General features: G+C 41.6%; 1 protein-coding gene and 1 pseudogene across 8 annotated transcripts in view; one reads left to right on the top strand and one right to left on the bottom strand.

Annotated features, from left to right (window-relative positions):
• Tmem164 (transmembrane protein 164) overlaps positions 1-26,443 on the top strand; it is a 278,095-nt gene that overhangs the window by 91,436 nt on the left and 160,216 nt on the right. The window lies entirely within an intron of this gene.
• Positions 739-3,469, bottom strand: LOC118573936 (annotated as a pseudogene).

Consider the following 26,443-nt stretch of genomic DNA (forward strand, 5'->3'; position numbering starts at 1 on the left):
GAATTTCCATGTGAACTCTTCTGCCCTGTGACTGGCAACAGGATTTTGGGTTTCTCCATCTTTAAAGCTAACACCCTGGAAGAAGGACCTTTATTTCAATGGACCAAGTTACAAGTAAATGCTCCTTATAGCTAGGATCTAGCTTGAGATGAAGCATCTCCAATTTGCAGTGGTGTGTGTATCCTTTTGCTTCTTAAAGGCAAGCAGAGGGAGCACATCATGGAACCACTGGTTAGATTAATCAGGTGCTCAAAGCTTGTGTGATCTGATCTGATCTTCTGGTGGGGAGACTCCCTCCCTCCCTCCCTCTGTCCTGTCTGTCTGTCTTCCCAACCCTCCCTCCCTCTCTCTCCCCTTCCTTCCTTCCTTCCTTCCTTCCTTCCTTCCTTCCTTCCTTCCCTCCCTCCCTCCCCCCTCTCTCTCTTTCTCTCTTTCTCTCTTTCTTTCTTTCTCTCTTTCTCTTTCTTTCTTTCTTTCTTTCTTTCTTTCTTTCTTTCTTTCTTTCTTTCTTTCTTTCTTTCTTTCTTTCTTCCTGCTGTCTCAGACTTCTTTATGTAAGGACAAAATGATGAATGATTGGCTCATGATTAGTGTTATCACTGAACTTCATCTTTCCTTCAACTACCTACCTCCCCCAACACTTCCTGTCCCCCACCCTTTTGTGCTTCCAATCCCTCCTCAGGAACTGAAGAACTTAATCCCCAAACTATGGTGGAACAGGCTCCAGGGTCTCTTCATCTACCCCTCCCCCTTCCCTCTGCTCCCCCTATGCCTGGGCAGGGCTAATGCCTCCCTTTGTATGGGAGAGCTCAGAGCAGTGGCGGGAATAGAGGGAAAGGCTTCCTGCTTGGGAAAAGGGACATCAGAGTAAGAGCATGATGAAGTGGGTGCCCCTGTAGCCTGGGACACCAAAACTGGGCCCTGAGGACCGAGGAAAGGAATGAGGCCTCCCTGGGAAAGGAGACCCTGAAGTGTCTTGTCCTTCTCACTGGGAATAGGCAATGCTCGATTGTTTGCTCTCCTGGCAAATAAAGAAGCACCCTCAGACTATAGCCTTCTCTAGTCGGAGCTCCTTGGTGATGATGCTGATCCGCTGCAGGGTGGGTTTACAGGAACACATTCTCCGGGTTCCTTCTTACGTCGTTCTCCATGCTCCAGTTTCTCTGGCAGACCTACATCAGGGTCTTCACTTTGTACACCTCCTGAAGGTTCTCATGTCTCCAGCAGGGGCCAGAGCTTACATCTGTTCTTGAAATTGAGCTGCAGGGACTCAAAGGGGCAGATGGTCATTTGGCTGAAGCTTTCCAAAGAGCAATGCTCTGGTGAGCCCCATGTCAGCCTGGGTATACCCCAAGGTGATCCTCTTCTGCTTTAGCAGTTGGTAAACTGTTCTAGTTCTTTCTGCGAAGTTTTCATGTCCTGGGACTCCCTGAAACTTGGCTCCACCCTCCCCTTCTCCACCTTCATGGCACTGGGGTGGACAGACAGTACAGGACTCAGGGGAAGCCCCCTCTGAGTTGCCTGCCTGCCTCAGGATGCAAAGCCTTCCAGGCTAACTAGGGGCATTAAGCCCACTCCAACCTGAAGTCCAAAGTATGCCATCCCTCCACAGAATTCATACATTGGGGAACATAGGGAGTTCCACACATTTCCAAGCCTGGCCAAACCCCTGGTTCAATTTTGTGCCCAACCAGATGGCGTTGGAAGCTTCCAGGTCTGAGGGTCCACTTACCCTGACTCCTGAAGCCTGGTATCTGGCCATGGAGAAGGTGGGCACACCAATCCAGGGACCTGATGGAAGGAGGGTTCACTTACGGACTGCTCTATAGGGAGATTTCTGAGGTTAAATGTTACTTGCTGAAGGAGGAGGTATGCCTAGAACCCAGGTCTGATGCCCACATCTTCTATTCTGTGACCAAGATTTAGAGTTGAGTGTGTATGCTAGCTAGTGAGATGAGGTGTAGGCAATGCTTTCTAGCTTCCTTTTAGCTTTAAGAATTGCATCATAGGCCTTGCTGAGTAGCTGGAGGAAACTTCAGAGCCTCTTCCCAGACTAATGCACACATGTTCTTCTTTGTGTGCATAGTGCTAGGGATTGAACCCAGATTTATGTACATGCTAAGCAAGTCCTCTACCATTGAGCCTCAAGCACATGATTTGCTATATAGTATCAGGAGGGACACAAACCACTGCCTCCCCTCCTCCTCTTTCCTGCCCATTTATGGATCCAAATTTATATTCCCCTGGCCACATAGATCATAGCTTAGAAAACAGATGTGCTATATACTTTGTATATCCCTTGTTATAGTCATGAACCTTTTGTCCTTATGTTTATGCTAGGTTCCACATCTGTACCTATGTCTTTGCAAAGAATATCATGTAAGCCAGGTATGGTGGTTTGAAAGAAAATGGCCTCCAAAGAGAGTGTCACTATTAGGAGGTATGGTCTTGTTGGAGGAAGTGTGTCACTGTGGGAGTGGGCTTTGAGCTCTCTTTTGCTCAAGCTTCCCTCAGTGTGACACTGAGACCACTTCCTATTGCCTGCAAGATGTAGGCTCTCAGCCACTTCTCCAGCACCATGTCTGCTGGCATGCCACCATGTCCCACCATGATGATGATGGACCGAATCTCTGAACTATAAGGGAAGCCACTCCACTTAAATGTTTTTCTTTATTAGAGCTGTCATGGCCAGGCAGTGGTAGCATGCACCTTTAACCCAGCACTCGGGAGGCAGAGGCAAGTGAATCTCTGTGGGTTCGAGGCCAGCCTGGTGGTCTACAGAGTGAGTTTCAGGTCAGCTAGAGGTACACACAGAGAAGCCCTATGCCCAAAAAAAAAAAAAAAAAAAGTTGCCATGGTTATGGTATCTCTTCACAGAAATAGAAACCCTAACTAAGACACCTGGCTAAATTACCTTCTGGAAAGGTCAAGCAACCCAAAAGTGGCATCCATGGAGGATGGTCATGGAAGCTGGTTAGAAATGTGATTACCTGTTACCTGCAAAGCTGGTAATCTGGCCCTGAAAAGAGGCACTGGGCCTATGTAGCACTCATAGCCCTCTGCCGATCTCCTTTCTGTCCTCTGACTCCCATGACACTTTCTTCTCAGTGTTCTAAGCAGCAGAGACTGGCATAGAAAACAACCTTAAGACATTGTATCAGCCCTTTGCCAGATGGAAGACACTAGCCTGGCCTGTGTCTGTATTTGAAGACTTCTGCCTTCTGCTAGGATAATAAGAAGAGTGATAATGATCCTTTTCATCCAGCTCCTTTCTTCTCCAAGGCCCGAAGGCTCCAGTATATGATTAGCTCATTATCAACACTGCCCATTATTATGTCTCTTTGTTCAGCTATTCGATTCATTCCCTTTCCCACCCCTCCTCCGTTTCCCAGTCCTTTTCTTACCAGTGTTCTTTGAAGTTCTCCCCACTCTCAGACTCAACAGAAGAGGTTAGTAGTGCTTTGGTCATGGTTAGGACTGCTCCCCACCATTTAGAAACATTGCTGCCAGCACACCTTGTCCCCATGTGGGTTGCTGGGACAGCTTTGCTGTCGTCAACGCGAATAGGCTCAAGAATCTCACTCGTTGCTAATTGGCACATTGAAATGTGCTAATTGACCTGGAAGAGTTATTTATGTGACTGACAAAATCGAGCTGTTTTAAAAAGTTATAGTTTGCATTTTCGACTTGAGCCAAGGACAGAATATCGTTTTGGTTTCTTGAGGGTACTTAAAGCATCAAAAGCTTGATTTCAAAAGAGGCTGTAAATTGCTGAAGCATTAACCGAGGCAAAATTGTCCCTTCACTTTCTACAAAGGATGATGTGTATTGAATCAGATAAATGCTATGTGTCTGAGACGTGGGGTTGGAGGCTCACAAGTTTAACCAAATTCTAGGAACTACTCTTCTATTTGAATTACAAGAATAGTAATGCTTACTAAAAACCCAGTTGGAAGAATATAAAAAGGGGAATTGTTTTCTGCTACCAGCCTTCAGTGCTATCACCTGAGGAATAATTGTGTCAAAGGCTTATTTATCTGTCTGTCGGTTCACACTTCTTCCTGCTCATACCTGCAGATAAAGATTTTCATAGTTTTTAGATTGCTGGATTATTGCTTGAGACTAAATTTTGTGCACAGTTGAGATTTTATTATAAACATTCCATTGTAGTTTTCCCTTAACCTAAAACTAGACAGTCAATACTCTCATTAAGCATGCACACAGTTCTTTTCCATTAGCTGCTTAATGGTTGGATTGGATCGTACATCGTGAGTATTCTCTGTGAGGGTGGACAGTGGCTCTTGCTTTCTGCCTAATCCCTGCAGGGCCTCATACTTAGAACATTATAGGTTCCACAGATAATAGTTGAATATTCAGGGCCTGGAAATGCATGTCTGTTTGATGCTAAGGCAGGAGGGTCACAAGTTAAAGGCCAGTTTGGGCTAGATTCGGAGTCTGAGGCTAGTCTGAGCAGTTTAGTGAGACTCCGTGTCAACATTAAAAAGAGGGTTGATTCAGTTAACATGTGGGAGGTCCTAGGTTTAACCTCCAATTAAAAAAAAAAAAGACATGAGATTGGGTGGTAGCATGTTGAGAGGAGCATAGTGGGGATGGACAGGGGAAATTGTAGGTGGATATGATCAGATACATGTATGAGATTCTCAAATAGTCAAGAAACTTTTTAAAAAGAAAAAGATACAAAGACTCTACAGAATATCTTCCATAATATTGCGAGAATGTCTAGAGGTCCCTTTCATATGTTTTGGGATCTTGGGTTTGAAGAAAGAAACGTGATAGAGAACTTTTTCTGGTGAGTTATTTTGTTCAGCCACTTAAAATCCTATTTATTTCTGTTTTTAACAAAAGACAATTGCTGAAAATGCATGCAATACAGTAAGACAGAAAAGTCATCACTGATGGTTCCCCCATAGATTACAAACAACATGACGCAAGAGGCTTTTGTCTTGTGTGTGTGTGTGTGTGTGTGTGTGTGTGTGTGTGTGATGTGTGTGTGATGTGTGTGCTATATATGTGGCTATATTGGCGATTAAGCTTCATTCATAATGGGCAAGTGCAGACATCACACAGACATAGGCAATAGACCTTTGATCTACATCCCAGAATTTGTTTTCCCTGTTTGCTTGTGTTTCTATAAAATTTTATTTTATAAGGGGATTTCAGTTAGTAAGTCCAGGTAGGTTTGAATTTTGGACCCTCCTGCCTCAGCCTTCTGAGTAGCTAGGATTATAGACCTGGACCACCTGGCTTGGACATATGATTTTTTTTCGATAAACTTAATATATGTACAGTATAGGAAAATACAGAAAAATACTCAAATCGAACTAAAACTATGGGGCATTAATGACTGCTAATGTTTGCTCCATGTTCTATAAGGGCCTTTTTCCCCTCGGTAGATGTTAAGAGGTCACATGTGTCCTCTGTGGAGCTAGCCTGTCTGTGAATTTCTAGTCATTTCCTGTGTGTGCAGCCACGTGACCTTGCATAAGGTAGTAAGTGTCTTGTTGTCCCCATTAGCTTATCTGTAAGTTCTGCTGTGCATGTGAGGCTCCTAGTTAGTTAGCTAGGCCTGCCCCACAGGGAGCTATGGAGAAGCACCCCATGGGAAGGGACTATTATTATTGCTAATATTATCTCAAAATTTTTGAGGAGGACTCCGGTCAGTGTGCCATTTTTAATGTTATTCTGTGGCATTTTGGTCTCAGCTCCCTGAGTTGCTCAGTGTCATGAACGGGGCTTTGTTTCTGAATTAGCCTTGCTGAGTGAGATTAAAATTCCTTGGCAGGGATTCTTGTTCGCACTGATGAACACTACTTTTATTTTTTTTGCATTTGGTTCAGGGGCAGTGTGTTTGATTAGGAAACTGGCCAGCCCTACCCCTTTCCTTCCCTTCTGACAGGAAAATTAGGCTCACTCCTGCCCCTACCCCTATCTCTCTCCTTCACTACCTTCCTCTCTCCTTTCTCTAAAACAGAATAGACAGACCTATTAGGTAGGTTAGTAGGCCCAAGCCAAGGGCTGAGACATCAGCCTGTTTGCCTTCTGAGCTTTCTGGTGGCTTGCCTTGGCCCTATAGAACACAATCCTCCCCAATATCTTTTGTCTTCACCTTGAGCTACTATTCTAAATGTTGATTTTTTTGAAGGGTGAGAACATGATCTTATGTGTCCTAGATTGGTCTCAAACTCAGTATGTAACCGCAGATGACCTTGGACTCCAAATCTCCTGTCACACCTCTCAAGTGCTGGGCTAATAGCCATATACCACCACACCTAGCTAAGAGATGTTTCTTCGTGTGATAAGTCTTATTTCCCAAGTTACTTCTTTCTTCCCAGTCTCTGGATTTCTGGTTGGCAACACTGACTGTACAATTCAGATACCCAAAGCTGCCTTCAAATTGTACCAGTGGAGAAGCTGGGATGTGGCTCAGTTGGATGAGTGCTTGCCTAACATGCTCGAAGCTCTGGTTTTGCTCTCCAGCACTCCACTAAAACAAAAACGAAAACAGAACAAAAAACATACAACAACAAAATGTGACCCAAGTGAGGCTGGAGAGATGGCTCAGAGGTTAAGCACTGACTGCTCTTCCGGAGGTCCTGAGTTCAATTCCCAGCAACCACATGGTGGCACACAACCATCTGTAATGAGATCTGGTGCCCTCTTCTGGCCTGCAGACATACATGCAGTACAGAACATTGTATACACAATAAATAAATAAATCTTAAAAAAAAAAAAATGTGACCCAAGCCCTTAATCCTGGTGCTCAGGAGGATCCGAAGTTGGTGGTCTTCCTGAGTTGCATCATGTGTTTAGAGCCATCCTGGGATACACGAGATCCTGTCTCACAAAATAAAACAGTCCAGCAAGGAATACAAAGGCCCGCTGGCCATTCCAGGGAAGAGTCAGGACATCTGTGCTGCTCTCGTCCTAGTTTGTCTCCAGCTGGAACCGGGTCTTTGAAACAGGCCATGTCACCTCATCTAGCATCAGATAGCCAAGTAGGATTGGTGGTATCTGTTTTCTGTGCCTCCTAGACACAGCATAGAGGCAAAAATACTAAAGAAAAGAAGAGAGGGTAGAGAAGGAAGAGCTTTAGAAAGTTAAAAGTAGTATGGAAAGGCCTCCTGTCATCATTCAGTAATTTTTGAAGCAGGAAATTAATTGAGATTCAACTTACACATAATCAATGCATCCTTTGAAAGTATCTGGTAAGTGGCTTTTAGTCTATTCAGTGTCGTGCAGCTGTCACTACTCTTTGGTTTTAGATGTTTTTCATCATCTGTTCCCCAAACCAAGCCTGTTAACATTCACAACTCATTTGTGCATTTCCTCATCTCCAGCCTCTGGCATTTAGTCATCAACTTTCAGTCTCCATGGGTTTGCCTATTCTGGACATATGTAAATTAAATCCTATAATGCTTTGGTTTTGGTGTCTTTTTCTTTGAGCATGCTTTCAGGGTTCATTCATGCTACAGCATGGATTAGTACTTCATGTTTATGAGCATGTAATATCTCTTTGCTTGATGTGTGATGTTTTATTCAGCTCTTCAGGCGTTGTTTTTTGTTTTTGTTTTTCCTTTTGGCTGGTATGACCAATATTGCTGTGCACATTGCTTTATTAATGGATGTCTGTTTAGGTATGTACCTTGAAGCTGGATTGCTGCATCAAAAAGTAACTCTCTGTCTAGGATGTGAAGGAAACTGCCAGACTACTTTGTAACCTGACTGTACCAATTCATAGCCTCACCAACAATGAATCATTTCTCAGTTCTTCACATCCTTATACTCTTCATGTTCTTTTCTTTAGTGTCTCAAAAATGTGATGTGGGATATCTTTGTGGTTTTTATTTTCCTGACATGCTAAAGGATGTTGAATGTCTTTTCACGTACTGGCTAGCCATTTTTATGCCTTTGGGGAAGTTATTTTCAAATTTCTTTTCATTTTTAATTGAGTTTTTTATTATTCAGTTTTAAGAATTCTCTCTAAATATTAGACCCGTCTTAGACATATGATTAGAAATATTTTCTCTTATTCTGTTGGTTATGTTTTCATTTTCTTTGTGTTTGTTTTGTTTCTATTTTTTGAGAAAAGATCTTATGTATCCTAGGCTAGCCTTGAATTGGCCATGTAGACAAGGATGACATTGAACTCATCCCCCTGCCTCCATCTCCATTTCCCAAGTGCTAGGTTTACAGGTGCTCACTGTCACATATGGTATCTTTGCATTTTCTTGATTATATCCTTTGAACTAAACATTTTTTTTTTTAAAATTCAAGAAAGTCTAATTGCTTTTGATTTGGCTATCCTTTGAAATACACATTTAAAATTTTTTTTTGAAAAACTTTAATATCTCTTTCAATTTGGTTGCTTTTACTTTTTGGTATAGCATATGAAACATATTATTGGCTAAGATAATAGAGAGAGGACATATAGGAGCCTTATAAGGTTAGCTCTTACATTCGGGTCTGTGATCATTTTTGAGTGAATTTTGAAATACGGTATGAGTCAGCAATCTAAAGTAATTTTTCAGTATATGAACATCCAGTTGTCTTTGTGCCATTTATTGAAATGACTGCTTCCATCCTGCCATCTATGTCAAAAGTCAGCCAAAAATAAATCACGTTTATTTTGGAATCTTCAGCTCTATCCTGTTTGTCTGTGTCTTGCCTGATATAAACGGACTATACTGTGTCAATCACTAGGATCATAGGAGGTATTATGTTGTTTTGCTTTGTTTTTATAGAGAGTCTCTCTGTGTAGCCCAAGCTTGCCCAGAAATTTTAGTTCTCTTGACCCTCCCAAGTGCTTTGATTACAGATTCACACCACCATGCCTGGTGATGGAGAGTGAAAGCTAGGATATACACATTTTTCAAGATGGTTTTAGCTTTTCTGGGACCCTTGCTTTACCATGTAATTTTTGTAAAGAAGCCAATAGAGAATTTGATAGAGATTGCATTGAATGTAGAATCATTTGAGAAGCTTGTGCATCTTAAAAACATTAAATTTCCCAATCCATAAACACAAGATATCTAAGCATTCGGTTCTTTAACTTTCAGTGATACCTAGTTACCTAGTATAGGATTGATGTCTCGGATATATGAGATAAACATACAGGATACATTTCTTTTATTAAATTTGTCCCTATGTATTTCATTCTTTTTCTTGAGACAAGGTTTTTTCTATATAGTCTGGGCTGTACTAGAACTCACTCTGTAGACCAGGCTGGCCACAAATTCAGAGATCCACCTGGCTCTGCCTCCTGAGTGCTGGGATTAAAGGCGTGCGCCACCACCGCCCAGCTCATAAATGGAACTTTTAACTTTTAGATTCTTGACTGCTGCTCTGTAGAAATACAGCTCAATCAATCTTCATACTCATTTTGTAGCCCCTCACCTTTTAAGACTCAGCTTATTACCTCTTACGTTTATATGGCCTTCTGAGGATTTTCTATGACAAAATCATATCACTTGTGAATAGAAATAATCCTACTTCTACCTTTACAATCAGGAAATATTTTCTTATTTTCCCTACTCAGTGGTTGTGGCTGGATCTTGTAGGACAGTGTTAAACATAAGTAGCAAAAGCAGACACCTTTATATCATTCCTCATCTTAAAGGGAACCCATTCTGTCTTTCATCTCATTAAGTAACTTACGTGTAGAGTGTTTGATGTTACTAGTGAATTGCATATGATGTTGCTTAATATGGGGAAAGCTAACTATTGCTGATTTGGAATAAGTGAGAAAATAGCAGTTCTTTGAAAGGGAGCTAATATAATGCTTCCGGGATCCCGAGCAAGCTGTGTTCAGATTAAAATATGGAACCCTGTGTGAGGCAGTGGTACACACCTGTAATCTCAGTACTTGGGAGACAGAGGCAGGAGAACTTAGGAGGTTGAGGCTACCATGGGCTACATACCAAGATGTTGTTTTACAATTTGAGATTGTAAGCAAATGTAAATGATTACTCCAAGCAAATAGTGTCTGTGAAATATTGCAGTACTGTATTGTTAGGAGGCATTGAGGATGATATAAAATGCCACTTCAAAACTGGCATATAATTGATTTCAAGAAATGACTGTAATATGGCTACCATGTTTAGAGGAGATGGATGAGTCAGCTTAGGCTTCCACAACAAAATACAGTTGACAGGATGGTCAACCAAACAAGCAAACAGAAATTCTGGTTCTGGACATGTGGAGATGCACTTTTCGAGTGACAGCATGGTAGAGGATTTTTCTGGCTTGCTGCAGTGGAGGTGACTTCCCACAGGGGAGGAAAGAAGTGAGCATCAACGTGTCTTGAAAGCCCTTTCAAAGACACTGACCTTGTGTTAATGTCGGTGTCAGCTTTCTGTCACAGAGATGAAGGAGCCGAGATGAGCATTTTATAAAAAGCGAACATTTATGGTGGCTCAATAGTTCAGAAGTTAGAGTGCTCATGGTTGTCTGAAAAGGTTCTTTTCCTTTCAGGCCTCTGGCAAGGCAGAGAATCATGAGGACAGTGTGTGTTGGTGATGGAAGAGCTTGCTCACAGCTCGCCAGCAAGGAATGGGGAGAGAGAAGCGGGTGGAGTGAAGACTCATAGGACGAGGAGGAGAAGGGAAGAGATCCCAATATTTTCTTCAAGTACAGGCCTCTAATGACCCAACTTCTTTCCTTTAGGCCACTGGTTCTCAACCTTCCTAATGCTGCAACCCTTTAATACAGTTCCTCATGCTGTGGTGACCACAACCGTAACATTATTTCCATTGCTACTTCATAACTGTAATTTTGCTTGTGTTATGAATCATAATGTAAATATCTGTTTTCCGATGGTCTTAGGCGATCCGTGTGAAAGACAGGGTCTTTAGATCCCCCACAGGTGTGGTGACCCACATGTTAAGAACCACGGCTTTAGGTCCATCTCCGAAAAGATTCACCACCTCCCAATACAGTCATAGCCTGGTCACTAAGTCTTCATGGAACTTTGGGAGACACATCTCCAAATCATAACTGATATAGAGGCAGCAAATGCTTGCTTTTACATCAGCACTCCCAGACAGTGCTCTTCCCGTGTCCCCTTTTGTGTGAGTACTGGGTGGGATGCTCTGTCTCATACATCTGGGACCTAGAGCCAAGTGACTTGAGACTTAAGTACAAACCAAGACTTTGGAAAGTCGAAGAGGTGAAAAGTGCCTTCTGAGTCCTAGTGATGCTTAGACACCCATGGGAAAGCCTGTGGTGGGATGAGTAAGAGCCAGGGAATTGACCCAGGAAGGAAGTTTGGGACAGAGAAATGTGTGAAGCCAGGAAAGCTATACGGAAAGCCACTCAGTTATAACCATGGACGTGTGTATGTAGTGTTTTTATTAATTATCTATTAATCTATCTGTAGGTTTTTATGAATTACTATTTTAATTGCATGGATTTGTGGGATACAGTATAATTTGGTATGTGCATTGTTGGTATGTAATGATCAAGTCAGTGTAAGGAACATTTACATCTTAAATGTTTAAACATTTTCAGCCAGGTATGGTTGAAATGCCTTTAATTCCAGCACTGGGGAGACAGGCAGGCAGATCTCTGCAAGTTTGAGAGCGGCCTCATCTATAGAGTGAGCTCAGGACTGCCAGGGCTATGTAGTGAGACCCTGCCTCAAAATTCTTTTTTCAGTTGTCACATAATCATGTATATTTATGAGGTACACATATAATATATAATGATCCAATTGGGCAGTTAGCATTTCCTTCTCATCACCTTGTGTTTGAAGATTTATATTATAGAAAATTGAAAGTAGTTGTAGAAGGAGAGAAGACATAGCCTAGTGCGTCTATCACTTGGTTTCAACAGTGCTCAGCTCGTGGCTCATGTTTGGCTTCATTGCTGTACTTTACTCTTCCTCAACATAAATAGCTATCCTTGAATATTTTTAAAAAGAATTCATGCAATTTTAAATGAAAGTATTTTATCGAACACCTCTAAAATATAAGGATGCACACATTACAATACTATGATCATACTTATAATAATAATTTCTTAATATTTTCACACATCTATCTGTTCAGCAGAACACTTGCTTTTCATGTTCTGGCATTTCTTTTGGAGCACCAATAACTTTCTCATAGTTAGTACCATTTTTTGTTTTTTGTTTTTTGTTTTCAAGACAGGGTTTCTCTGTGTAGTTTTGGTGCCTGTCCTGGATCTTGCTCTGTAGACCAGGCTGGCCTCAAACTCACAGAGATCTGCCTGCCTCTGCCTCCCGAGTGCTGGGATTAAAGGCGTGTGCTACCACTGCCTGGCTAGTCTCATATTCAAAAATGATGAAAACATTAAGATTGTTAATAGTTCAGTAAGGCAAAGAATATAAGGTATATATTGCAAGCTTCACACATAGTAGTAAATGTTCAATTAAAAATCACCTAAGTTATTAGTAATATAAAACACATGAACTGCCATTAAGGTACCTTTGAGAATGGTTTTGAGTTATAATCAATTGTCATACTTAGAGCAGAGAAAAGGATTCTTTTTGAAGACAATAATCAAAATATTTAGAAAGTGATCCCCCCACCCCCCAGTGCTAAAGAGCACTGGTATAAATTGGGAAGTAGATCTAGAAATAACAGCATCCTCATCATTTTCGTCTGCTGTCTGTGGCTCTCCTCCCACTCCCCCGGGGCTCCTGTTCACCATGGTAGTATGATGTAGCTATTGGAAACTCTCATTCCTTGGAGGAGAGAAGAGCATATAGGCATGGAAGCTATGCAGGGTAGGAAGGGATGCTGCATTTGAAGGGGTGTGGGTTCTCAGAGTGAAGCTTCTTGTTTCCTCTATGGCTGTGGACATGAAGTGCCCCCATTGAGCCACCCTGCTTTCTGGTGTGGAGTCTGGACATGAAGCAGATTCACTTTGTTGTATTGTCCTTGGAAATGCCCCTTGCACTGAGATAGCCTGCTCTGGGCATCAGCTGAGAGCTTTTTAATAAAAATGAAACCCAAAGGAGAAATGATAAGGTATCTGATTTTAACCCAAAGTGAGAGGACAGCAGATGTTTCATTCTGTCTCAGGGTCTGAGGGAGAAAAAGCAATTAGCAGCTGCTACTGATTTAGCAACAGACACCTGCTAAATGAAAATCTGTAAACCCGGCCAGGCTTGGCACCAGAAGCAGATATACTGCTTCTCAAGCATTTCTGGGAATTGTAAATTATGCTGGCTTAAAATGGCAAGCAGGGGGCTCAGAGAAGCTCAATATGTACATCTGGACCAGGAGATTAGTTTTCTAAGATGGCAGCAACTTAGATACAGCCTCTATGATTGTTGGACAGAGAACAAGAGGAGAGTGAATGTAACAACGAGATGCCTGATTACACTGTGCCTTTGATTTGGCTATGGGCTACCTTCTAGGGCATCCCATATGAACAGAGCACTGACTGGAGGGGCCGGGAATTCACCAAGCAGTATGTCTATTCGTTCTACCATAGGAAATGTCTCAAAATAAGATGAAAATATAACTCTGAGTACTTTTAGCTCTACTGTTATTATCAGCTCTACACCTGATCCAAACACCCATTTAACTATTGCTTTGATTTGGTAGGGAAGGAAGTTTCCCTGTGGCCTTTCTCCTTCCAAGAGTCTTTTTCCAGGTGCATATTAACTACTGATTTCCACATCCATTTTCCTGAGACCTCTAGTAAAAACATACCTCAGGAATATAGAACTCCATGAAGAGGGCTTTAGGGATTTGCAATATGTCTCGCGTGTGTTTGCATGTTGAGGTAGAGGATGCAAGCTTCCATATGGAGGGGTAGTCAAGGTATGAGTAACTTGAAGGTCAACCTGTTAGGGCATCTACTCTGTATTGAAACAATTGGGTGACTTCCATTTGTGCCTCATGGCACATTCACTGTATGCATCTGTCATTTCTCAGTCTCTGAACTGGGCTAGAAGGCACCTGTAGCTGGGTAGAAAAGATGAACCCTGTATTGTTTTCAGGCTTAAGGAACAAGTCAACCACAGATTCACTGAAGCTGTGTGCCCATTCTACCCTTGGCTCAAGCCTTTGTGGCTCCTGCCATTCAGAAAACTCATTGGTGATATAATTTTTTTTTAAATGTTAGAGCTGTAAGTCCCTGCTGACTTGAGCAATCATCTGCTCACCAAAGGGAGGATGTCTTGTTATAGCATGCTATATTCTAAGAGGTCCTCGGTGATAGTCTTTGCTATGACATACTAGTTTTTTGTTGGCGTGACAGATGCCTGAGGGAACAGTTGAAAGGGGGGAAAGGTTTTGTTTTGCTCGTAGCTTCAGTGTGTGCTTGGCTGAATCCATTGCTTTCTGAACTGGCGTTAAAGTGGAGCATCATGGCAGAGAGGCCTGGGAGAGCAGAGCTGTTCGTGGTGACCAGGAAGCAAAAGAGGGGAGGGAAAGGAGGCTGATAACAGAGTGTATCTTTCCAAGCTGTATATTCCCTGTGACCACTTCTTCTAACTAGTCCTCATGTCCAGCATTGCCTTGTGTGTTATGAATCCATAGTAGATGAATCAATTATGCCCATGCCCTCTGGATCTGGCCACTTCTCAATGATTTGAATCCACCTGCTGGGGACCAAACTTTTAACTTATGAGCTTTTTGGGCACACTTTATATCCAAACCATAGTATATGAGCCCTATGAATGAAGGAGGTAGGTAGGACATGTATATTCCGGCACAAACAAAAGAGCATAAGATTACAGTGGCCACTTTTTGCTCAAAATTACAATGGCCATGTCATGCCCAGAAGACAGTATTCTGTATCATGTCACTCCTTCCTCCAGTTCCTATACTCTTCCTGCCCTTTCTTCTGTCGTGTTCTTTAGACATGGAGGATGGTGAGATAGATGGATGGATGGATGGATGGATGGATGGATGGACGGACGGATGGGTGGGTGGATGGATGGACGAATGGTCAGATGGATGGATGGATGTGACATTTAGTGCTGAGATTTTTTTTTTTTTTTAGTTTGGTGGCATGTCTCTGTCTATTGCATGTGTATGTGGTGTATGCATGTTGGTAGTGGGCGTGCACCTCAGTGCATACATATGTGGAGGCCAGACATCTTCCTCTGTATCTCTCTACCTTACTCCCTTGAGACAGGCTCTCCCACTGGACTAGAACTTTGATTTCTTTTTTCAGTTAGATTGGCTATGGAGCTCCTGGAGTATACTTGTTTGTGTCTCCCAATACTTGGGTTGCAGACATAGGCAGCCATGCTAGTTTTTTTAATGTCATACCTGGGATCTGAACTCGTGTCCTCATGCTTGCACAGTAAGTGCTCTTCTCCTCAGCACAAGGCTAACCATTCAAACATCACTTATCACTTTGACCAATTATGAGTCTCTGCAGTCACCATCGTCCTCTCTCTCTCTCTCTCTCTCTCTCTCTCTCTCTCTCTCTCTCCCACACACACACACACACACACAGGGGTAGTTATATATAAGGGAATAGTGGTACCTTCTCCACTAAAGCATGTGACCTACCCAGCCATTATTGAGAGGGGAGGAGCTTACAGCCCCCCCACCTCTCCATAAGAAGTTATACACAGTTAATAGTTTCTGAGCTAGGGAGAAGTATTCTTTTCAGTGGTGTAGCCACTGGCAAGTTGCTCATGCTCCTGTAATAACCTCTCCCCGAGGCTCCTGTATGTGATATTAAACTCATGTGATCACATAAAAAAGGCATGAAAGTAGAAGGGGGATGAATTGGGAAGAGGGAAGGAATCAATGTAAGTGGGAGGGGAACAAGAAAGTCATGGGGTGAAAATGATCAAAATGTTTATGTATGTGTATGAAATTGTCCTGATGAAACCCATTATATATAACTAAAATATACTAATAAATACAGGGGCTGGAGAGATGGATCAAAGGTTAAGAATGTTTACTGCTCACATAAAGCTGCTCATAGCCACCTGTAACTCCAGCTCCAGGGCTTCTGGTGCCTTCTTCTGGCCTCCAAGAGCACCCACATTTGTGTTTAAACACCTTTACCTAACGTACAAATAAAAATAAAGAATAATTTTCTTGTGTTCTGTTTTTCAAGACACGGTTTCTCTGTGTAGCCCTGGCTGTCCTGAAACTCACTTTGTAGATCAGGCTAGCCTTGAACTCACAGGGATCTACCTCCTTCTGCCTCCACAGTGCTTGGATTAAAGCTGTGCACCACCATCACCCAGCTTAAGAATAAATCTTTAAAACATAACTAAAAGAGGTTGCTTGGCAACACACATGTGACTACTGTGTGTTACATGGACTAATACATTTTAGTTTAGGTTATGAACTACATGTTGGGTTTTTTTTTTTCCTTTTGCTTCCTTTATAGCTTTGTCTTTTTTTTTTTTTAATTTCATGGCAGATGCTCTTCAAATAAATTGACTTATTTAGGGTATGTGTATGTGCATGTACATGTACACACATTGGTGTGTACATGGAGGTCAGAAGTCAATTTATGGGAGTCAGTGTGGGTCTGGGGGATTAAACTCAGGTCATCAGGCTTGGTGGCAAGTACCTTTATACCTTTACCTCCTGAACCATCTTACCAGTCCCTTAGAACACTTTCTTTGTGGGGCTGGAGAGATGGCTCAGAGGTTAAGAGCACTGGCTGCTCTTCTAGAGGTCCCGAATTCACTTCCCAGCAACCACATGGTGGCTCACAACCATCTGTAATGAGATCTGGTGCCCTCTTCTGGCCTGGGAGGATACACATATGCAGAACACTGTATACATGGTGGATGGATAAATCTTAAAAAACAAAACAAAACAAACCCACTTTCTTTGTAATTGCTTTTGTTGAGATAAAATTCACACAGCAAAAAAAAAAAAAATCTACCCACTAATCTATACAGTTCACTGCTTTTTAGTATAGTCACGTTTGTACAGCCAAAACACAATAAATCTTAGAACATTTGGCTCAGCCCCGAAGAAACCTATTTCCTTTAGCTAGTGTTTCTGTAGTGCTCTAGAATCTCTCAGAGGCATAAGCAACAACTAGTCTGTTTGCTCCTCTGTAGGTCTACCTGTTCTGTGCACAAATGGGAGCTCGGAGTACTTGCCCTTTGGTTCTGTCTTCCCTTTCACTCAGCATGCAGTTCTTAAGGTTCCTCCTTTATTACTTAGTAACAACATTCAGTTATGTGGATACACTGTTCAAGTGTATGAATATACCATGCATTTTCATTCACCAGGTGATGGGCCTTTTAATAACTTTTACTAGGCTATTGTAAAAAAAAATGCAGCTATGACCTTTTTGGGATAGACATTTTTTTGTCTCTCTTAGATATGTTCCTAGCAGTGTATATTAAATTAGGTACAAATGCAATCTTACTTATTTACATGTAGATCCTATACATTTCATTAGTCACCCTCTACTTAGATGCTTGTTCTGACAAAAAGTTTTATTCTGTATTGTTTTAGATTTCTTTCCTTTTTTTAGCCTTTCTTCTAAAAGAGCATGGCATTTTTTATATAATCAGTATTCATTTAACTCACACAGACATTTATCCCCTTTTTTACTTATTACTATGATTTAAATATGATTTGGAGAGCTTCCTTTCATGAACCAAGGCTTCATGTACTGAAACTTAATCCTTGTGATATACTGGGATAGTGGAAATTTTACTTGGCTGAGTTATTGGTGTAGAATCCTTGTAACTCAGAATTTTGATGACTTTATAAGAAGAACAAGTATTAGAACACACCCGCCCCCCCACCAAGTACTCCCCCCGCCCCGTCTCATCCCTACCCTGATCTCTTGCCAGGCAAATCTAGATAAGGTACCTAACTAAATCTTATACTCCAGAACTATTAGCAAAATTTACTCTTTTCTTTATAAAGTAGCCCACCACTGGTAATTTCCTTACTCATGAAAAACTAATAAAGCTGGCATTTCTTACTGCATCCCAGACCACCTTTCTGGAATTACTTTATGATTTCTTAAAGTATATCGTTTAGAATTTTCTTTGGTGATGGCCTGCTGATGGTAAATCTTGGCTGCTTTTTTATGCTTCATAAAATGTATATATGTATATACATATATATCTTCATTCTTGGAAGCCTTTTTCATTGCTTTGTATTTTCTAGGTTCATATTTCCCATGTATAATGAAGTTATAATTTCCCTATATTGTATCTTTTTAAAAGTCAATGATGGGGTTGGGGATTTAGCTCAGTGGTAGAGTGCTTGCCTAGCAAGCGCAAGGCCCTGGATTCGATCCTCAGCTCCACACACACACACACACACACACACACACACACACACAAAGGTCAATGATCAATGTTACCTTTCAATAAAACAATCTTTTCTTTTTGTCCACTTTTAAGAAATTTTCTGTGTTGGATGTTCTGCACTTTTGCTATGGGATGTTTTGATGTTAATTTTTCAGCCCCTAGTCTTCTTTCATATTTTTCGCCTTTATATCTTGCAATACTGCATTTGTGATCATGCTTTCAGTTCTGTAGTCTACTTCCTAGCTCTTTATGTGTACCCAATAAGCCGATTGAGTTTTTATGTCAACTACTGTAGATTTAATTGTTTAAACATTGAACGGCGTATATATTGTGTGAGATCTTGAAGTGATCATGGCTTGTTTCCTTGTGTCTTTACATAGCATTGTTGTTTTACTGTGAGTTTCTTCTTTTCCTTAGGATCTTTATTTGTGGGCATTTCTTGAGTGTCAAGTTTCTCTAGAGAGGACTTGTTTTTGTTCTTGCTAGTCACATGAGGGCTACTAGTTTGGAGACATGCCATATGAAACTCTCACGCTACAGTCTTTGAATTACTCAAGTAGTGTATATTCAGATGGTGAGGCCCTATGATTTGAAGGTGTTAGTGGGGAAGCCTCATTCACTCCTACTGACCTAACTCAGCATTAAATTATGAGACTGCGCTCACACTGTAAGTGAAGAGATTATTTGTGTTTCTCATGTACCTCTATGCTAGAGTGTAGCTCTTTGGTGGTGGGGGGGCTCACTTCTCTTAGACTCCACAAAACATTTGTTCATTCCCTATGTCTCATTAACCTATAAAAATACAAGCCCACATTTAGTTGGCTTAACTGGAAAACTGGATTAGGTAATGGATCCCACTTATTTCACTGGGGTCAAATTAGCCAGAAAATTCCTTTTGTTTCAGATTTTTCTCTTGGGTGGTCCTGTCATCCCCTGGCATCATGCCTGCTAGACAAGTGCTCTGCAATTAGGCTGTACCTACATCCACCAGTAGTTCCAAGTGTTTAGAAAAACAATTCAAACTCTATTTTATGCAAGACTTTTAAATGAAAGATCTCTTTAAAAACTAATATTTGATTGTTCAGAAATGAGTGTGTTGATCTTGTTTTCCAACCCCTTTCAATCTGTTTTTTTGTTTTGTTTTGTTTGTTTTTTTATAGCCATGTCCTTTTCCTCAGCAGCAGTTAGGAGGACAGTCTATCTATAGGTTGTCCTTGTTCTGAAATAGCTTCACATCAGTCGACAAATATCTACACTGTGTCCAGTATTGCCACTTTCTGTGAGATATCAGAAAGTCCATTTAGCCTATTATGCAGCTAATAAAACACTAATATCAGTGGCCCGAGTCCTTGAAATAATGACTTAAGGGAAGTTTCTACAGCCTAGAAATCAACTTTTGGGGTGAGGGGAGTATAAGGCTTTAAAGTTTATGAAGGCAAGACACCATTTGTATTTTACTGATGGTGGTTGTCATCAGGTAGATACTCATATTTGCTAAATGAATATGTTGGGGTCTGGGAGGCATGATCAACTCCCATGTAAGTAGATGATTCCCCCATCTTAGTTCACATGGGGGAGGGAAAAAATAAACAGCAGATGTCAAACCATCATGTCCTTTGTAAACCAAGCTTAAATGTGTTCCTCTGTACCCAAAGAAGGCTTCATTGAGGTAGTATAGGTCAATGGTTACGAATACCAAATCCCAGACTCAAATTGTCTAGTTTACTTACTGTTTCTATGAGTCACCTTGGACCAGTTACTCAATTAACCTCTCCTTTCAATTTCCTTGTATATAAAAGGGAAATTTTTAAACCTATCTGAGGGACTGGTCATAAGAATTAGTTCATGGGCTGGAGAGATGGCTCAGAGGTTAAGAGCACTGACTGCTCTTCCAGAGGTCCTGAGTTCAATTCCCAGCAACCACATGGTGGCTCACAACCATCTGTAATGAGATCTGGTGCCCTTTTCTGACCTGCAGTCATATATGCTGTATACATAATAAATAAATAAATCTTAAAAAAAAGAATTAGTTCATATACAGAAGGTTCTCCAGCCGGTGCCTGGCAGAGTTATGCTATGTAGTAGCAGTTATTAATTGTCATTTCTTTAATTTTGACTTCATTTTTTGCTGTTTTGAGCACTAGTTGCATCATTATTCTGATGAGTAAATTTTCCTAGCAGCTGCCTTCCATCCCTTTTGATAATTCTCTAGAGTTTCCACATTTACCATTCAGACATTAGGAGCTTTTATTTCTCCGAGTGTACATTGAACATTTCTACACCCAAGTATCCTTAAGGAGGTTTATGAAAATAAAAATTGCTGGGTTTTATCCAAAGAAGATTATTTTGGTGCCATTCTGACATAGATAAGAATTATACACATCCTATGTTGGATGAGACAGGATCTACTGGGAGTGTAAATTTTACAACCATCAGTGTAGATGAAAAATCTGGGAACAGCCCTGAAGCCTTGGAGGAGATAGAGAACGGGAGGAAGAAGTACTAGAGAAGTAGAAAGAGAATTGAACAGATTCTGATCATGGCAGGATATAGTCAAGTACCTTTCATCTCTTGTGGTCTCAAGGGCCTATGTGACATTTGCTGTTCATTGATGTAGAAAGTGGTGGACTGGCTGAAGCTTATAGCAGGGCATATAGGGTGAGTCAAGAGAGATGTTGAAGGTAGCAAGACAGGGAGGCCTGCCTCACAACTTCAGGCCTGCCTAAAAAAAGTCCTCCCCACCCCAGAAATGTGTCCCTCAGAGAGTTGAAGATTAACTAGATTCCTCACTTGGCAGCTGTGGGGTAGAGGTCAGGTTGAGTGCCCTTGAACTGTTAGGACAAGACTGGGAGCCTTTGATTTAGTGTTAGTAGACTGACCTTATCTCAAACCACTTGATGCTGAAGTCCTTTGAAGTCACTAAAATATGGAAGGCGGGAGAGGGTATCATGGATGGCCTGGGCGAATGAGGAACTCAGAGTTAACTTTATATGGATCCAATGGTTAGGGTAGAATCTGCAACCTGAGGCAGGGTGGAACGATGTTTGAGTTGGTGAATGGTGGGAAAGGCCCTCATTGAGCCCCTTGCCACTCTACCAAAGCATGAGGTTCAGCCTTGGGCAGGTTACTCTGGATGTGTTGTTCGGCCCCTACAAAAACAGTCTGATTGACCTTTGTCTTGTCTTGCCCTTACTCTTGCCCTCAGTTCCTTTGGCAGCCTTTTAAACTGTCTGTTTTTTTTTTTTTTTTTTTTTTTTGCTTTTCATGAAAAAGAGAGAGAAACAAATACCGACTTTCTCTCCTTGAGTGAGAAATCAAACAATGAGTTCATTGCTGTATTTCCAAGACTTGAAGTATCTTCTTGTGTACTCAAAAGGTTGTTTTCTAGATTGCATCACATTTGATCAGTTTGGAAAAGTTTGAAAAAGTGGTAAACCTGGAGTTGGTGAATTTCAGAACCTTTGTGTCCACTTCTATGGAGTAGTACCTATGTCATAGTAGCCAGGTAGGACAAGGCCCTTGAGTCTCACAGGTGACCCACTCTATTTTCTCAGTAGAGCAGCATATGAAATGGAAGAGACCACAGTGGTGGACATCGTGGGCTCTGAAGTCAGATGCCTTGAGTTAAAATCCCAGCTCAGTCATTTAACAAGCCTTGAACCTATGTACAAGCTAGTTAGCCAAACATCTATTCCTCTTTCTTTCAAATAGATATTGGTGCACACAGTTGGGTAACCACATTTACAATTGTGGATTTGTAGAATCTTCACCATTCATCCACACAGATTCTCTTTTTAGTTTGCTCTTGCATGTATTTGTTTACAGACATTGTAATTCCTGCAAGCCTAGCATAAGAACTAACCCATGTGCTATTCTTCCAATCCTGCTGCCTCTGTCCTTAACTTCCCCCAAGAGAAAACTGCCAGCCTGAGTTAGAGTTATTATTCCTTTGCTTGTTTTAAAAACTAGTTTCTAGCCAGGTGGTGGTGGCACACGCCTTTAATCCCAGCACTCGGGAGGCAGAGCTACAGGCAGAAACCCTGTCTTGGAAAAAAAAAGAAAGAAAGAAAAAAAGAAAAGGAAAAAAAACTAGTTTCTTTGGAAAGATTTTTTTAGAAGTTGGAAGTAGTGGCCATACATAGCAGAAACCATATTTGCTGGACATGACAGGGCTGTTGCACACATGAACACATGGTCACTCTGATTGCATGCACAATGCCTGTGCAAGATCAAGCAGCCCAAATCCCAGCATGGCTGTAAGAAGGCCTCAGGAAGCCCCACCCAGTAGCTGAGGAACTATTTGCAATTGATAGCTACTGAGGGACGGAAAGTATGTTTTCTTCAGGGATGTGGCTCCTGAAGGTTGCTGGTACTCCAGTATGATCCTACATCCATGCACATCCAGACAGTGTACTGAGGTGGGTTTCAAAAAAGAGAGCACATGAAATTGCGAGAGAAAAGTGGTGTAGAGGAAAAATTGGAGTGTAGGGAATAGAGAGTGGATTTAATCAATACATATTATGTGCATGTGCAAAATTCTCAAAAAATAGTTTTATCTCTCAGATGTACAGATATGTCTATAAACATGACTATGTAGTCAGATTTTTAAATAAGATGTTACTTAGTTTTGCGTGTTCCCTGGCCTTTATGGAGATGATACCTTGTGTGTCATTTTCTAGGACTTCCTTGTACTATACAACAGTATGTTAGCATGATTCATGCCTCTAACTACAGTTACACTTTTCAATGTGACAGTCCATCACAGTAAGTGGACCAGTGTCCTTCGCTGTTCTACCTGGGCTAGCCATTTGGGTTCCAGGAGCTGACTATTACAAAAAAGGTGCACTCACTCTGTGCCTCAAGTTCTTCATCATGGAGAGAGTGGCGCTAGCCACGGCAGCAGGAACATGGGGCAGCTGTCACCTTGCATCCAGTCAGGAAGCTGAGGGCAGTGAATGTTGTTCTCAGCTCGCTTTCTGTGTTGCCTTTCCAGTCAGACTAGCCTAGCCGCCCATGTGATATCATCACCATTCAGAGTGGCTCTTCCCTCTTCAGTCAAACCCCATAGGAAACACACACAACAACCTAGAGCAGCAGTTCTCAACCTGTGGGTCAGACCATCGGAAAACACATGTTTCTGGTGATCTTGGGAACTGAGACACTGCTCAATAGCAAAATTATAGTTCTGAAGTAGCAACGAAAATGATTGTATGGTTAGAGGTCAGCACAACATGAGGAACTTTATTAAGGAGGCTGAGAAGCACTGACCCGGAGATATGCTTTCAGGTTGTTCTATGTCTAGTCAGGTTGAAGATGAAGATTAGCCACCACAGGTGGCCAGGGTATTAATTTGCTAGGACTTCTGTAATAAGGACTGTCTCACACACTGGGTAAGTAGATATTCCTCACAGGTCTAAGATCAAGGGATCAGCTGGATAATTTTCATTTTGGATTCTCTCTTTCATTTGTTGATGGCCTTCCATGTTTTTCTCTGTATCCTAATCTTTTCCTCTCTAGAGGATGTTGGTGGTCTATTATTGAATTAGGGCCTAATGATAATTAGAGCCCTCCTGTATGATCTCTTTAAAGGCTCTGTCTCTAGGTATTGGGGGTTATGATTTTAATACTTGAACTTTGGGGAGGTGGTTCAATCCATTAGAGTTTGGAAGTATTAGTCATTATGATCATTAATGTTCATTCTTTTCATCATTAACACTCAGGAGACAACAGATTTTGTCTTCCTAGGAACACTCCGTCATAGTTGCAGTTGGTACTGCTGTGATTATTGTCATTCTCACTAAGCATCCTTGTGCCATTAGAGCTTCTTTGCGCTTTGCATTCCTTTCAGATGTGACTTCAGGCACCAGAAACAGTTACTCAGAGTGGTATCTGGCCATTTCCCACGAGGACAGGTAACCGCTCCAAAGTCAGGTAGAGGTGGAAGGTCAGGAACTAAGAGAGTTCATTTTCAGCTTGGTTAAGATAAAGAGCTAAGTGAATCCTTGCAGAATAGCTCATGGCTGAGAGAGCTGGAACCGCCACTCCATACAGTTCTGTGGGCCTGTCCAAACAAAGTAGGCAGGTCTGGGCAGCTGTGTCTTTTACACCAGGAAACATGCTCGCCCAAACTGTTGTGTCACCAGAGCAAGTCGCATCTTTCATAAGCTCCAAATATCTCCTTTGACAGTAGGGAGCTTACCCGTCGTTTGGCAAGCATAACTGTGGTCCTGTTTGCTGGGACTCAGAGAAGAAAGAGGAAGTCGGGGTGGTGCTGGAGGAAAGAGCAGTGCTCTGCCCTGACTCGCTCATTCCACCTTCTTCTTATGTCAGGAGAGGGAATGAGGTGGATCATAATGTGCTTGCTTGGGTTGTGGGCATGCGACCTCAAAAGATGCTTATGAGAGTCATCAGAACAGATACAATGATACCACGGGATCTTGGAGTCTGCCATTTCTATTTCTTTCTTTGTGTGTGTGTGTGTGTGTGTGTGTGTGTGTGTGTGTGTGCGCGCGCGCGCGCGCGCTGGGGATCAACTCCTAAGGCTTTGAGTGCTCTTAATAAATCCTCTCACACTGAAGTTCATTTCCGAGCCTAAAAGGTATTTTTTAAACATGTTCAGATACTCTGAGGGAAAGAACTATAGCGGTTATGAGAAACTATGAACTCTAATCATCATTAGTGGCTTAATGCATCTTCTTGGCTAAAGAGTCTTATGACATACATATATAAGGAATATAGTATTTAAGCTGGGTGTGGTGGCATATACCTTTAATCCAGTGGTTCTCAACCCTCCTAATGCTGTGACCCATTAATACAGTTCCTCATATTGTGATGACCCGAACCTTAAAATTATTTCATTGCTACTTTATAACTGTAATTTTGCTGCTGTTATGAGTTGTAATGTAAATAGCTGATATGCAACCTGAAAAGGTCACGACCCACAGGTTGAGAACCACTGCTGCTTTAATCCCAACTCTAAGGATGCAGAGGCAATTGAATCTTTGCAAGTTCAAGGCCAGCCTGGTCTACATAGCAAGTTCCATGAGAAACCAGATTGAATGTGAGCTTAGCCAGTCTCAGTTTGACAAATCCTGTATATTTTTTCTTATATGTGGTTGCTGCATTTTGTCTAATAACGAAATGTATAAGACACAGAAAAGTAGAAGAAAAATTATCTAGGAGAAACAGGGGAACAAATGGGAAGGGAAGAGGGAGAAAAGGGTTGGGGGAAGAATATTCTCTAGACGCAATATGTACCTGCACAAAAATTAAAAATAACTGCAAAATAAAGGCGTGTCCTATATCCTGTTCTTCCCTTTCTGCTAACAGTCGTTGCATTCATGTGGTGTTTGCTTTTTCACGCCTGACTTATTTCATTTAGCATCATGTTCTAGATTCAGTCACCTTGTTTCAAATGACAGGCCTTCATTATTATTTTTTTTATTCTTTGAGAGTTTCATATGTGTATGCCATGAGATATGAAATATGATCATATCTACCCTCCCATATCTCCCTCTAAGTCCCCTCCCCTATGTCTGCTTCCCAACTTCATGTCCTCTTCATTGTTTTAAAATAAGAGTCTACTAAATCCATTTAGTGGTACCTATATGTGCGTGGGTGTGGGGTCCTCCACTAGAGCATGGGCAACCTCTCAGTAGCTACATCTCTAAGAGGAATCATCCTCCCTTCCTCAGTAAGGGGTGGGTCCTGGTAAGTCTGAATGCTATCCACTGTACGTCTATACTGTATTTTCTTTTTAGGAAATTTATTTGATTTGTGGCATGTGTGTATTTTTGTGTGTATGTTCCTTGTTGTGTGGGTGCCCATGAAGGCCAGAAGAATGTATTGAGTCCCCTGGAGCTAGAGTTACAGGTGGTTGTGAGCTGCCTGAACATGGACACTGGGAACTGAACTTAGGTCCTGCAGAAGAGCAGCAAGTGCTTTTAACCACTGAGCCATCTCTCTACGCCCAATATGCCATATTTTCTTTATCTTTACATCTGTTGATGGACATGTAGGTGGATTCCATACCTTGACTGTAGTGAATGATGCTGCAATAGACAGTAGAGAGCAGAAGCTATAAACTGAGAAAATGCCTCTCCTGCTAAAGAGGCAGTTGCTGTGAAGAGTGGGAAGTATTCCTCTATTGACCTTTTTAAATTAATTAATTAATTAACTTATTTATTA

This window comes from Onychomys torridus, chromosome X (genome assembly GCF_903995425.1).
Source record: "Onychomys torridus chromosome X, mOncTor1.1, whole genome shotgun sequence".
NCBI lineage: Eukaryota > Metazoa > Chordata > Mammalia > Rodentia > Cricetidae > Onychomys > Onychomys torridus.